Here is a 13857-nt window from a genome sequence, read left to right on the forward strand (position 1 = left end):
CATGTTACTAGCCAACATGGCGGCGTTTGATTTAAATGTGGAAACAGGGGTAAATTATCAGAATTTCTTATGACTTGACTTGCTTGATTCTCACCATGCTAACTTGGGACTTGCTTGAAACTTGAAGGTTATCAACATGCAGCATGGCGGTGATGTGCATGCAGCACATCTGACGTCAAGTTGCATGTCATTTAACACTGAGTCAGAAACCACAGAATCAACTCTGTACGTGTGCCCACCAACCGCCGTACAACAAGTAGAATAAAAGTCGGCTCTGTGGGTTCTTTAAGTTTCTCCACCTCGACAATCAGTTTGTCCTCATCCATTTCTAAACCAAATTAACTCAACTACATGACAATAACAATTGGGGTGTGCTGTGAGTAGGGCGCATTTCGGCTGCTGCAGAACAGTTTTCTAGTTGTTGTATGGATTTTGGGTACAAGTAGAATCTGAATCACAAGTAAACTGAACAGACTCTGTCATGTCCTGTTGTATTTTACACTGCATACTTTAGTGAATGGTAGTTATTTTCAGTTATAGCTTGTATTCAGTGTATTTCCACCACAAAGAGTCTCTGTTAAACAAACGGCGATCTTGATGTATTTCCCGGAGCCTTGGCTTAGCAAATGAACTTCACAGCCAGTTGTTTACAGCCCTCCACACGCATTTAATTCTGCAACGCTGGTCATCTTGACTTTGCGGTTCAGTCAATGTAAAGAAAGGCCAACTTAAAGCCTAAGCGGTTCCCATGGACTGGGAAACATTAACCCTTCATGCTCATTAGCCACGTGAGCCGGGTCTGAATGGGTGGACAGGCCTCTGGGTTGAAGAAGAGGAGGGGGAAAGTAAATCAAAATCCACTCAGCTCTTGGCAGAGGCCGGTGTCAACTGCTGTGTTGTTGTGTAAAGCAGATAATGTGATTTCCGGACAAGAGTTCTCTTCACACCTCTCTGCGGCAGCGGCCCACTGTGAGGTAAAACTCTTTAAGATGAACTCCAAGAGGGCGATTTTCTAAATACAGTGGACCAAAGCTCACGCTCAATAGAGCTCTGATCCATTCAGGATGCTGCAGGCAAAGTCTAGGTCCATTAAACTGGCTCAGGACTCAAAGAGTGAGAGTGACAGAGGAAGACACTGCAGGTCTATTAGTCTACTGGAAACTTGTTGGACCCGTGATGGTGTTTCCTATGAACTTTTATGACTTAAGTGTCATTTATAGGTGCCGTAGATGAAATTCAACTTGGTTGCTAAAAGTTACATGTTGGGCAACTTAAGTAATTACCAGGTAAAACTTCCAGGTATCCAGGTATTTTTTAGTAGTATGTTGGTACTATGACACTGTAAAGTTTAGAAAACTCATAATTTAAAGGCATCTGCCTCCACTATGTTTTTGAGTTCTGAGTCAAACTTGAAATAAACTAAATAGAGTTTTGCCGACCTATAATCTTTCATTGAGATAATTTACTTATCTTTTCAAAATAAACTAGAAACCTGCCAAAAATTTGTATTTAAAAAATAGTTCACCGTAAGTTGTGAACCCAGTTATTTGGCTGCTTGAAAATGAATTGGTTGTGAGTTGAAAGTATTAAATTATAAAGCATTATTCACTTTTACATCAATCATTTCATTCAACAATTTTTGAAATCCATTTTTTATTTTTAGTTTCTAGTTTATCAAAGAAACAAAAGCAAATTATCTCAACATAACATTTGTTTAAAAGAAAAACTCGACAAACTCAAAGATCTATTGGAGAAAGTTGCCTTTAATTTTCAACTTTTACATTTTTTTCTTTCTTTTTATTAGAGTATGTTACCATGGTAGCACCAATCCTAGCTGTTAAGCTAATAGCAAGAAACACAAGCTTGTTCTATTGAAAAATGTGGCATGTAGCTAACGTTAGCTAGCCTTCAGGCCCTCCTTAAAAAAAAAAACACTTTTCCCCTCAAGGCCCTTTTAGGTCACTGGATCATATTTAAAAATATTAAACATGAAAATCATGTATCATGTATCATCATGTGTAGCAAAATGTGAATTCATTTTCTTAAGTTTAACCCTCTAAATGCCAGTTTATTTATATAATTCCACTTTTTTTAAAAAAACACAAAAAAATAATTGTAATTTTTTTATATCAGTCTACACACTCTCTCTCTCACACACACACACTGATTTGTCAATACACATACACACCAGACTCTGACATCCATAGAACACACTCAAAATAGTTTGAGTTGAAATAATTTATTCCACTGGCCTGCAGTCACTGTTATATCCTATCAGTTCAAATAAGGTATTTATCTCCCACAATGCCACTCTGCAAACATGGGGAAATGGTGGATCTGGTGGTGATTTTTGTTGTGTGTATCTTTTTAGCCTCTGAATGACAGGGTTACAGAGGAACTAACAGGATCTCACATTTCCGCGTTGCAATGGCTTTAGAATGAAAATAAATGCTTTTAATAATAGTCAGTGGGGACAAAAAGGGTCCCAGGGGAGGACAGTGAGTTTTTTGTCTAGACAGTGGAAAATTTAGTTTTTTTCAGTGTTGATGCTGAAATTACAAAATTCATTAAAAAATGAACTTCTTTGTCAGATATCACCATTTCAGCATAATAAGAGCCAAAATGAGAGCGAAACATACAATTGAAAAGCCCTAAAAGATTCGCAGCAGGACGTTTCAGTTAACCAACATACAGTTTTATAACAGTTATGTATTTTTATTCTGCTCATACAATCTTCTTTACCACATGTTACGAAATGTTCAGGGCTTCAGGTTTTTTTGGTTGGTACAAGCATGTACTTTGACTCTTATCACCATTGTAAGTTAACTAGATTATAGCCATTTGTAGTTCTCTGCAATGAACTACCTCATTATGCTAATATCTCAAGTCCCCAACACACAACTCTTGACAAAAAAGCTTAATTTCATCAGATAAGCTGACATTTTAATCACAAAAGTTCATCGGAAACAACATTGCTGGGTTTTATATAGGGGTTTCCGGTAGACTTTACTTCTATAAAGATGGTGTGAGGAGATGAAAAGGGTGGAGGAGCTGTGTAGGCCAGTGGAACAGAGTAGTAATGGCTGACTTAAGCAAGTTGATTTAATTTCCAGACACATTTGAATCAAAGATTTTTATTGATGTAGTGTCATACCAGAAGTCATTCCTCATGCTCAAGTAGTCCAGATCACGCCGAAAGTCTCAGACTCTAATTGTTTTTATTATTAGGAGTATTTCAGCCTGCTTGGTCACTGTGTAAATCATTCCGCCACGCCACACCCATCATTATAAACACATGTTAAACTGCCAAGCTTTGTCAAAATTCTTGGAACGGCCTTCAAGTCTAGCAGTGATTGCAGAGTTTACAGAAATATCAATGTGTCAGGCCAAATTACAAGCAGAGTTGCTGAACAACGTGTACTGTTTTCCATTTATTGTAATAGTGCAACAGTTTAAATATATCATCTTGTGTTTGAATATTTTACTCACGCTATGTCACACATTGGAATAGGCTGATAAAGGCCAAGAATATCAGATTGTTGTTTCACAGGTTTAAAGGTGCTGTTGCAGTTCTGGAGAAAGATAGCTGATTGTTGAGTTTCATTCACTTTGAGTTGGTGGCTGGAACCGAGGAACCAACCTTAATCACTTACAGCTCCTTTAAAAAAATGTATTTTTGTGTCTTTGAAATAATGTAATGGCACATATAAGTAGAGTATTAGGGCTTAAAGGCTAATTCAATCAATTTAAAACTGACTGGGATTATTAAAACATTGTGTTGCACTGCAGCCTGAGGGCAACAAAGGATTAACTCAATTTTCTATATTTTTTTTTTACATTTTCAGTATACATCTCTACAACATAATAGACATCTTTGATATAACATTGAAACCCTAATTTCTTCACATTCTGTTGATAATTTCAGATATATTTGAATATTTAAACAAGATATTTTAGATATTATTCCTTTGACCTGGTAATTCATCTTTAAATTAAGGAAAATCCGTAATAAATTTACTGCAATTTATCAGAAAGGCCAAACTTTTGTCGGCTTCCTAAAGGGGGCACGCCAGAAAAAGTTTGGGAACCACTGCTTTAAAGGAACATGTTGAAACACGTTGAAGTTGAATTACTGTACTCACTTCTCTGACAACAATGCTGCATTAACTGTTTTAGTTTGGCCGTTTTACATTAATTAGAGTTCAAATTAATGCCGAATGCCCACTGAAGGACTAAGTGTCTGTTTATGAGACATTAGACATCATTAATAATCTTTGAGAAGGAGTAGATGTTTATAAAAGTTAAATTGGGCAATTTGTGAATGGAGTTTGGCACTAAACTCCAACTCCAGAGAGCATCTTTTTGTAGCAGTGAGCTTTTATTTTTAGGATAACAGGCTTAGCTTCACAGCTGATCAACTTACTGTGTAGAGCTCATCATCATTTGTTACTGCCAAATTATAAAGTTGAGCTCCTGCAGTGCTCCTGCAGCCTTCCTGCAGGGGGAAAACACCTTTCCTCAACCACAGATCTTAAATTAAATAGGAATATAACCTCTTTAATGTACAGTCTATTGTACCAACTAGCTATTTGGACTCATTTTTGGGCGCACAATTGTTAGATATTGCTCCTTTAAGTAACCTGAATTGAGTTGCCTAAATGTAAGATGGCAGATCAGAAAACGCTCATATGAGTTGTTCTTGTAACAGTAATATGGGTTGCTTTGGATGACACTGACAAGCACTGCATTTTGTCAGATATGAAGACATGTTAAGAGAGACTACACACCCATCAGAGTCCTCTCCAGCTTGGGTGACTGATCTCCATCCATCCCCTCCCTGCTGGGTCAAACAGTTCACCCAGCATGCCATAATGTAACTTCATCTCACCAATATCCACCGGAGATGCTCCAACAAATCACTGAAGCCATCACATGAGGTTCTTTTACTGGACAACCAGGAGTTACAAGATGTGATTTCATTAAATTGCACACAGCCGTGCTCATATTTACCAACCCAGCCTGTGTTCAGTGTCTTATACCAGGAGACACCAAACAAAACAAAAGATTGAAGATGGATGAGTCATTTCTGCTTGAGAGACAGTGTGTGTTTTGATTAAAACTTTCTGTGGTTGGAGCAGCAGACACACTGACACCATGATTTCATTTATGTAAATCTACAGAATCTCAATAGTATGGGTTGGTTTCTCTTTGTGACTCAGACTGACAAGTGTGTTTTGGATAATTATCCAGCCTTGTGCTGCTTTGAAAGAAGGCCTTTGGATGAGTAGGAAATAGTGTTTGTGTTTTTAACAAACTGCCGTCACAGGCTGCACTGACACACAGACTAAACTGTCTCCATCGTCTATAACAGCGCCAACATAAAGCACATCTGGTCCTTCAGGTGAGATGTGGTGGAATTCAGAGCATGTGGGTATTTGCTTTAGTTGAACAATTAAAGTGCCGGACACGTGGCTTCCATGAAGACACTCTTCACCAAGAAAACATTGGGTCCAGACCACTTCATGTCTACTTTAATCTTCTACAGACCTACATGCTGATAAATATTTACAAAGAGTTGGTGAACTTAAGTCAAGTGAGAGCATCCTAATTAAAGGATAAGGCTGGTGATGCTGTTTCACAACACTTTGTCTTACTCAGGCTTTGGTTGCACAAATTATACTTGTCAGTATTTGGCGTGTCATGACAGTTGTTATACATATTGTTGGCAATATGAAAACTACAGAATATCACCAGTCTTATCTTTAAAAGAACAATATTTAGCAATTGCATGTGCAAAATTCCTCCCAGGCTTGAGGAACCTCAGGCAGGCTGCAGGAACACTGCAGGAGGCCGAGACATGCACAACATCATAATTTGACAATAACAAACCAAAAACAGTCCCTGTGTAAGCTGATCAACTGTTTATAACTGTCAGTTCAATGCTGATGTAAAGTTAAGCCAGTTAAATACACAGTCACCCTGCCTGCCAAACTCCATTAACATATTGCTCAATTTAACCATTATAAACATCTACTCCTTCTACAAGATTATTAATGATTTCTTATGACTCATAAACAGACACTTAATCATTCGGTGAACATTCGGCATGAATTTGAACTCTAATTAATGTGAAATGGGCAAACAAGAACTTATTCTGGCCCAGAATATAAATTTAAAAGGGGGACACTTTAGCTGAAGTGTTGCTGCCAGAGTATTTCAATTTAACATATTGCTTTGATCTCTGATGACATATCATGGTCATGTTATGATTTATTACAGTAAATATATTACAGATTTCTCATTAAACTCTGCCTGCCAGAATAAAAATACATGGCATTAAAACTACAAGCAGCAAAATATTGTTCAAGGGACATGACATTTTTTTGTAAAGGCAGACAGTATTTTGCAAACTCAGAGTTTGCAAAGGTTCACATCTTGAAAATATCCACTGAGAAATGACACAAACTAGTAATTTTCCGATTTGTTTATTTTTCTGGCTATTGCATGTTGACCCACGCTCAGAACCCACACACATAAAAACCAGGTGTGTGTTATTCTGAGCACAGGGCTGTGACAAGCGCTTGCTCAATTCTACTATCATGCTAGCTACTGCTCAGTGCACATGCTCATCAACTTTGGAGACTTTGGAGGCAGGGATTCAATTTACCCAGAGGTAATCCTTTCACAACTGTGTTCAGGGATTATTCTGTCATTGCTGTAGATCTTTTAGGCGATTCTCATCTATTGCTCCCTCTTAGGGTTTCCACCTTTCACAAATGAAAATAAGGGACGCCCACCACAGCTCCTTGGGGTGGGGCGCCCGCAGCAGTGCTATGTTTTATTTTGTGCCAGTGTTTTTAGTAAAGGGGTGATCAAGAAAGCAATTAGTCATACTCTGTGGTGGACAAAGTACTCAACCACAGTAACTGAGTCAAAGTATAGATACTCCTGGTCAAATATTACTCAACTACAAGTGAAAGTTGCTCAGTCAAAATTTTACTTGAGTTAAAGTACTAGAGTTCTTGCTTTTAAAAATACTTAGGTATTCAGAAGTACATGTTTTTAAAAATACTTAAGTATTCAAAAGTACAAATTACAAAGTACTGATGATGCTCTGACCTGCTTGTAGAACCACTCTGATACACAAAGTCTATAGAAACACCTATAAAAACTTCAACATAGAAATACAATCAAAAACAAAAAGGACAGCTGTTGTCATTTTCTGATGTAACTGTATTAAAATCACATCATTAAATTAGATTGAAGTCGACTGTAAGAAGTTCTCAAAGTCTGTTAAATAACTGAGATTTCTTTCTGTCTTCAGAGGCAGTATATATACATGAATTATGTGGTATTTTTCATCCTGAAAAAACAATCCCACTTTAAAAGCTACCTGGAATAATGAATAATTATAATAACATCTTGAGATTTAAATGTGTCAATCAATTAACCTATTTAATGAGATACTGTATGATCTACCACATGGCAGTAGCAGTAGCACCTAAAGGAGATCTATTTGTGTGGAGTGTGCAACAATGAACTTTTAAAATATGAACTAAATAAACTGAGAACTTAATGTAACTTTTAAAGTGCATAACTGTTCTTGCTGTAGGGACTCTCTTTGTGAAGCCTGGAGACATTTTTACTTAAAGAGGAAAAACCAGAAAAAAAAAACAAAAAACAAAACTACTTGTAAACTTGTTTATCTGCGTTTTTGCTTTTGAGGACATGGTGGAGTATCGTTGTACAGTGGACATTTTTAAAAGGTGCGGGTGTTGTGAGCAGCCCCGGTGTGTGGTGTCTGTCTCTAGGCAACGGCGACAGCAACACACATAGGCAGCCAGGCACAGACACCGGAGCGGGGGGGTCTTGCGTAGATGTGTGTGTGACAGACGTGTATTGAACATTTATGAAAATATGGAACAAATCAACATTTAATTGTCAAATAAAGGATGATTCCGTATTTTATGGGATGGGTGGCAACCCTACTCCCTCTAAATAAGGAAGACACAGCAAACAGCATATATCTTGAGAGTCATATAGTGTTTTTCCTGAATTGCCCAGGACGAAAAAGCTCAATATGTTAGCCTAATGTAAGCCTTGCTATACAGTATGCCCATGCTTCATAAACACAAGCAGAATCAGCCGCTGCACAGATTGAAATAAACAGCAAAGTCTTGTACAAGTTAGACTATTACTGTTGCTCTGTTGCAAGTATGCTTTTCTTTTCATGGATATTGTTTCGTGTACTCAAATTATGCGCATGCAACTGTTTTTAAGTGCAGGTTTTGAGAATAATAAAGCGCCATAACAAGAAAAAGTGGCGCTATAGAGGCTCAAATCCTTGTTCACGTCAAAAGACAGTCTGCAAGTTATTTTTAAGCAGAAATGATATTTGTCTGCATATTTGTCAACATGTGGTGCCATTCTGAGCCACAGTCACCCAGCCGAGTGATGTGATGGAGTACCTGTGGTGAAAACTATTAATCTCATATGGTCAACACTTATTAATCACCAAGATTCATAATAGAATAAGATAAACCATGTCATGTTTCCTTGAGAGACAGATCTCTGTGTTGTGTTGAAATGAGCCAACCTGAGCTGTTGGCAGACCTTGCCTTTAAAAGCTCATCTGCACACATGAAATAATTTGTCGTGAAGCTTCAACTTTTTGAGAAGCAAATCAATGATAGTATCACTGCATGCTTCCCATCTGCACTAAATTATCTCCAGTTTCCCCAAACGTCAACATTTTTGTGAAAAGGGGGAAATACGTGACTGTGCTGTCTTCACTGATCTGGGAGTTTAGCCAGTACTTTTAAGGTTTCGCTGCCATTGCAAACTTGTTGTCAAAGCCTTTTTCTGCTGATGTGGAAGGGGTACAGGAGGACACGCAGTTGGGGCTTATTGAAATATACTGTGATGATACTCTACTAACCTGACCTGCCAGATGGTTTGTTACTCAGAGCTACTTGGGAAGTCATCCTTAGAAACAGTTTGGAAAAGGGCAGGCACTTTCAAAAAACACAGGTGATTGGATGAACCATCTGTCAAGTTGCTTCCATGGACGCTTCTTGCTGTTGTCACACCTAAAACCATGCCTGTAACTGCCAGTAGTCCCTCCTAGGTCACTAATTGGCTGCCCTACTTTTGGACCTCACACAGACGGATAACTTGAAACCTGGCAAGATGGATTCTTGTGAATCCAACTATCTTGCGAGGCAAATACTCCTGAAATACTACTGAAAGGATGCTCAGTTTTATTGACTCCTCATTTGCAGTATGTGAGTTAACATCTTCTGTGTTGAAACTGAACAAGAGCAGACTGTCATCCAAGATGGCTGACAGCCACCTCCTTGATTTATTTTGGATCTCCAGTACAAGACTTACACCTAATCTGACAGCAGTCCATCAGTCCAAGGTCAACATCACTGTTCCCATTAGCAGTGATATTTACTGCTGACTGATTAAATCATCTTACTGCAGATTCTAGTGTACAGCACAGAGATTCACAGATTAAAAGACTCATGGCCCAGGGCTATATACTTTTTTTCTCCAAGCGTGAATTGCCCCTGGACCCTCCAGAAGGGGGTTAACTGGTTATAGAACTGTCACTATTTTCATCCTGCTTGAGTTTCAGGCCTGATCTGTCCACCAGGCCATAACCAGCAAATTTCAAGGAGTGTTAAAACAATGCATTTTTGTAGTATCCAGTGACTAGGATTGTGTTGATACCCATAATAGTATGAGAAATACCTCTGACACAGCCGAAAACCAACCAACCAGCCAACCCACCAACCAATCAATCTATCCATCTCTGTACATGCTGCGGCCAGTAGCTCTTCAAACTAAGCAACTTTCCTCTTTTATTTTGTTATTTTTTCATTTTATGCCTTAATCATTTTTTGCCTATGATAGAAATACACTCGTAGGCTTTGGCAAAGGAAGCATGGGATGATTGAGATGATCAGCAATGGCATCTTCGACCACTGAGCCAGATCAGCCGAACGCACCGCAGTGGACCACTCCTGCAGGAGGAGATGAGAGCGGGGATAAGAGCCATGCAAACCCAGCCTGGATTTAAGGCTGGCCCTGGCTAATGCCCGATCAGGAAAATGAAAAAGATGAAATGGGACTCAGACTGATCTGCTCCACTACAGCATGCTGGATCAAGGTGTTGCTCTCGAAAAGCGGATCAGTTGGATGCAACACGCAAGACTCTGGCAGGACAGGAGAGGAGGATACACCTGTATACACCTGTATAGATATATACATAACTGTATATATTGTTTTATTTTTGTTTTTATTCTATCATATTCCAACTTTAAATATCTGTATTTTTGTGGGGCTATAACTTCATTTTTGTTGAGTAACCCTTCATTGGTATAATAATACCTTGAAAATCCTGGACCAGGTATCAGGTACCCATGTCTCTGCATTGATCCGATATCATGTAATTTATATGTCCCAAAACAGTACCTTGCTACTTCTCAGATGTAGGACAGATACTTCTTAAAATGAGACTGGAACATCTGTACTGGCAACATCTGGCACAGTTCTTAACCATTAGCGTAAAGTAAGATGCAAACGAGGTAGGAAGTAACAAAGTACAAATAGTTAAGTAGAGTTTTCAGGTTTCTGTGCTTTACTTGAGTGTCTGTTTCCTGAGTAACTTGAGTAACTTTTTCCTTTTACTCTCTACATTTTAACACAAATAGATGTACTTCCTGTTTCTTACATTTTAACACAGGTGTGTTACTTTAGCTTAAATGCATTTGAGGGGAATTATTAAAATAATTATTAGATATAAAATATTAATTATTTTATCCTTGTGCACCACCTTCCTAACAAGAGTGAAAAGACAAAACAAATACTCAACAAGACAAAAAAAAAGATGTCAAAGTAACAAGACTGAAAACAATGTAAAATACATAACAAGACAAAAAAGACCTAAAAGATGTCAAAATTTAACAAGACAAGAAAATCTAACAACTCAAAAACTCTGAAATGAGACCAAAAAATAACATAAAAGACATAACAAGGCAAAAAAGACGTAAAAGATGTAACAAGAAAAAAAGACAAAAGACGCAACTAGAGAAAAAAGATGCAAAAGATGTAACAGACAAAACAGTGTAACAAGACAAAAAGACAAAACAACATATAAGATGTAACAAGACAAAAAAGACGTAAAAGGCCTTTCAAGACAAAACTGAAACAGCAGGTAGAAATGTCCTTCAGAAGGCTGTTTACTTTTGTACTTTGAGTACATTTCAGAGAATGTACTTTTTTACTTTTACTAAAGATGTTGAATCAGTACTTCTACTTTTACCAGAGTCTCTTTTTACACAAGTATCTGTACTTCTACTTGATTACAGAAGGTGTGTACTTTGGCCAACTCTGCCATCCACATCTTCTGTCTAAAAATATTGATATTAGTACGGACCTTTAAACCCTCATCTAGGTCAAATCCTTGGAGCAAGGGTGTCCAAGTCTGAGAGACGTCTGTCTAACAATGGACAAGGCTTACTGGGCAGGCGCTGGCCAAGCTGGGTGTGTTATTACAGTACAGCCGGGACAACGGAGCTTGAATCAGCAGAATACCAAAGTGGATGAATGAATGTGTTTTCATCTGCGGTCATGCTTCAGTTGGAGAAGAGCTGAGGTATCAAGACTGTCTCATCTCATGTGATGGAAGACTGCGTGGCACAGCAGAAATCTGCGGTAACAGATACTGCTGGAGCAAAGGGAGACGTTCAAGAGACAATAGATGTCCATCCAGTCACTCATCTATTGGTGGGATAGACTTACCGTATATAAGTAGCCTAATATTTCTCCACTGTCTTAACATAAACCGATCATCACTCATGATTCAGCATATGCTGATATTCTTATATATATATATACTTTATTTTATACAGCTAGATGAATGTATACATAGTATACAATACAAAAGACAACAATAAAAAATAACATTATCTGTACATGATGTGGAAAAAAAAACCAAAAACAAAACTAACTGTACAATACCATCTTTTAGACGGTATAATTGGTCCCTCTGAACCAAAACAGACTGGAAAGAGTGAAATTAATTTTTCTGTTGAGGGACTTGTTGGCATTGTGTCCATCCAGCCTGTTCTCATTCCCAGGTCGTCAGATACCAACATTTTGTCACGCCCCTCGGCGTATCACAGAAACACACAAGGCAGGCTACCTGTGTGTCCCTTTAGTGTCTACATGAGACACACTGGACTTTCAAGTAAACCGATTAACGTAAGTTGATGTAGGAAAAAGTACAGGTGGGAGTAAAGAACTGCTTCTCTTAAGTATCGTGATTCTTTTTTGTGCAATTTCAGAATCGATTTTTTTTTTTTTTTTTTTTTTCTGTACTGGACAAGTAAATAACAAGCACTTGGTCTGTGAGCTTGATGCTAACATTTACTGAAAATTCCCATTGAAGCTAATGTAAATTCGCATTGCGATCGCAGTAATATCAGCTAAAGAAATGGATCCATTTTACTTCACGTGCTCAACATTAAACAACATGTGTCCATAATTTAAGCCCAGTTACAACAACCTCCAACTCAAACTCAAAATTCACAGTTTCAGATTTCAATTTTATATGTGAATTATGTTCATTTCAAGATTTTTTGTGCTGTCTGCAGTTTTCAGGGGCTTCATTCATTTTGGCCTAACATCTTGTTTTATTTATTATTTTCTCATGGCAGCAGCTTGATGAGCAGGGCAGCTAAACTTTACTTCAAAAATATTTTATTTGCCAGTTTTATATGCAGTATGGCAACGATGCTGCTGAAATAAAAATTAAAAGACTGACTGACATGTGATGTGGATTGTTTTTGGAAATAGAACTCATGATATACAATACATTGTAATATTGAAATGCAATGCTTGCAAAATCGCAATACTTAAGAAATGCAGTATATATATATGGAATTGGCAAGTATCGTGATAGTATCGAATCAGGAGATATGTGTATCATCCTAGCCCTAGTAAAAAGAGCAAGAAAGTCTGTGTATGGAGAGGAAGACCAGGGTTCATGTTTGTTACGTGTACATTATCTTAAGTTTTAAGTTACATAAAGTTAAAGGCATCATGTTTCATCACAAGACTTGTATATTGTGAGTTACTTCACTTAAGTCACGTGACTTGCATAACGTAACATAACGTAGTGTAACGTAACATAGTGTAACATACCATAATGTAACGTAACATAATGTAATGTAACATAACATAACAAAACGAAATGTAACGTAACAATGACACTTCATGTTGCATCATGTCACGTCATTTCACGTCATGTCACATCATGTAATGTAATTACTTGTAGTTTGTGGCTAAACCTGACCAAACTGTGACTGTTTCACAAGATTAACCATGTGTTACAAAGGGTTTCTGGTTCTTTAGTGTCCCACACAGACACTAAAGGGCACCTTGTGCATCAGTATGAGATGCCGAGGGCTGTGACAAAGCATTACACATATATCCAAATGCAGTAACAGCTATCCAATAAAAACAGTCCCTTCAAAACAAGAAAATGGAATGCCCGGATGGAAGGTCGAGCAGTAGATGTTTGGTCATTAATTGTGTTTTAAGGTGGATTTTCCCTTTTATTTCACCAGGCAGGCTTCACTCTGCAGTTTACTCGAATAAGAATGAGCACATAATCAAAGGATATACATTTTGAAAGATGGGACATGGAAAAATGTCACTCACAATAGAGAGGTGAAGAGATGCCACTTCTGGTGGACAACCATGGGACCTTCAGAAAAAATATGAACTATAGTCACTGTTGAGAGGCTTTTTTTTACCCTGTTTGAATTGTGCCATGAATAATGGATG

The sequence above is a fragment of the Lutjanus erythropterus genome, chromosome 4 (genome assembly GCF_056507025.1).
Source record: "Lutjanus erythropterus isolate fLutEry1 chromosome 4, fLutEry1.hap2, whole genome shotgun sequence".
Taxonomy (NCBI): domain Eukaryota; kingdom Metazoa; phylum Chordata; class Actinopteri; order Lutjaniformes; family Lutjanidae; genus Lutjanus; species Lutjanus erythropterus.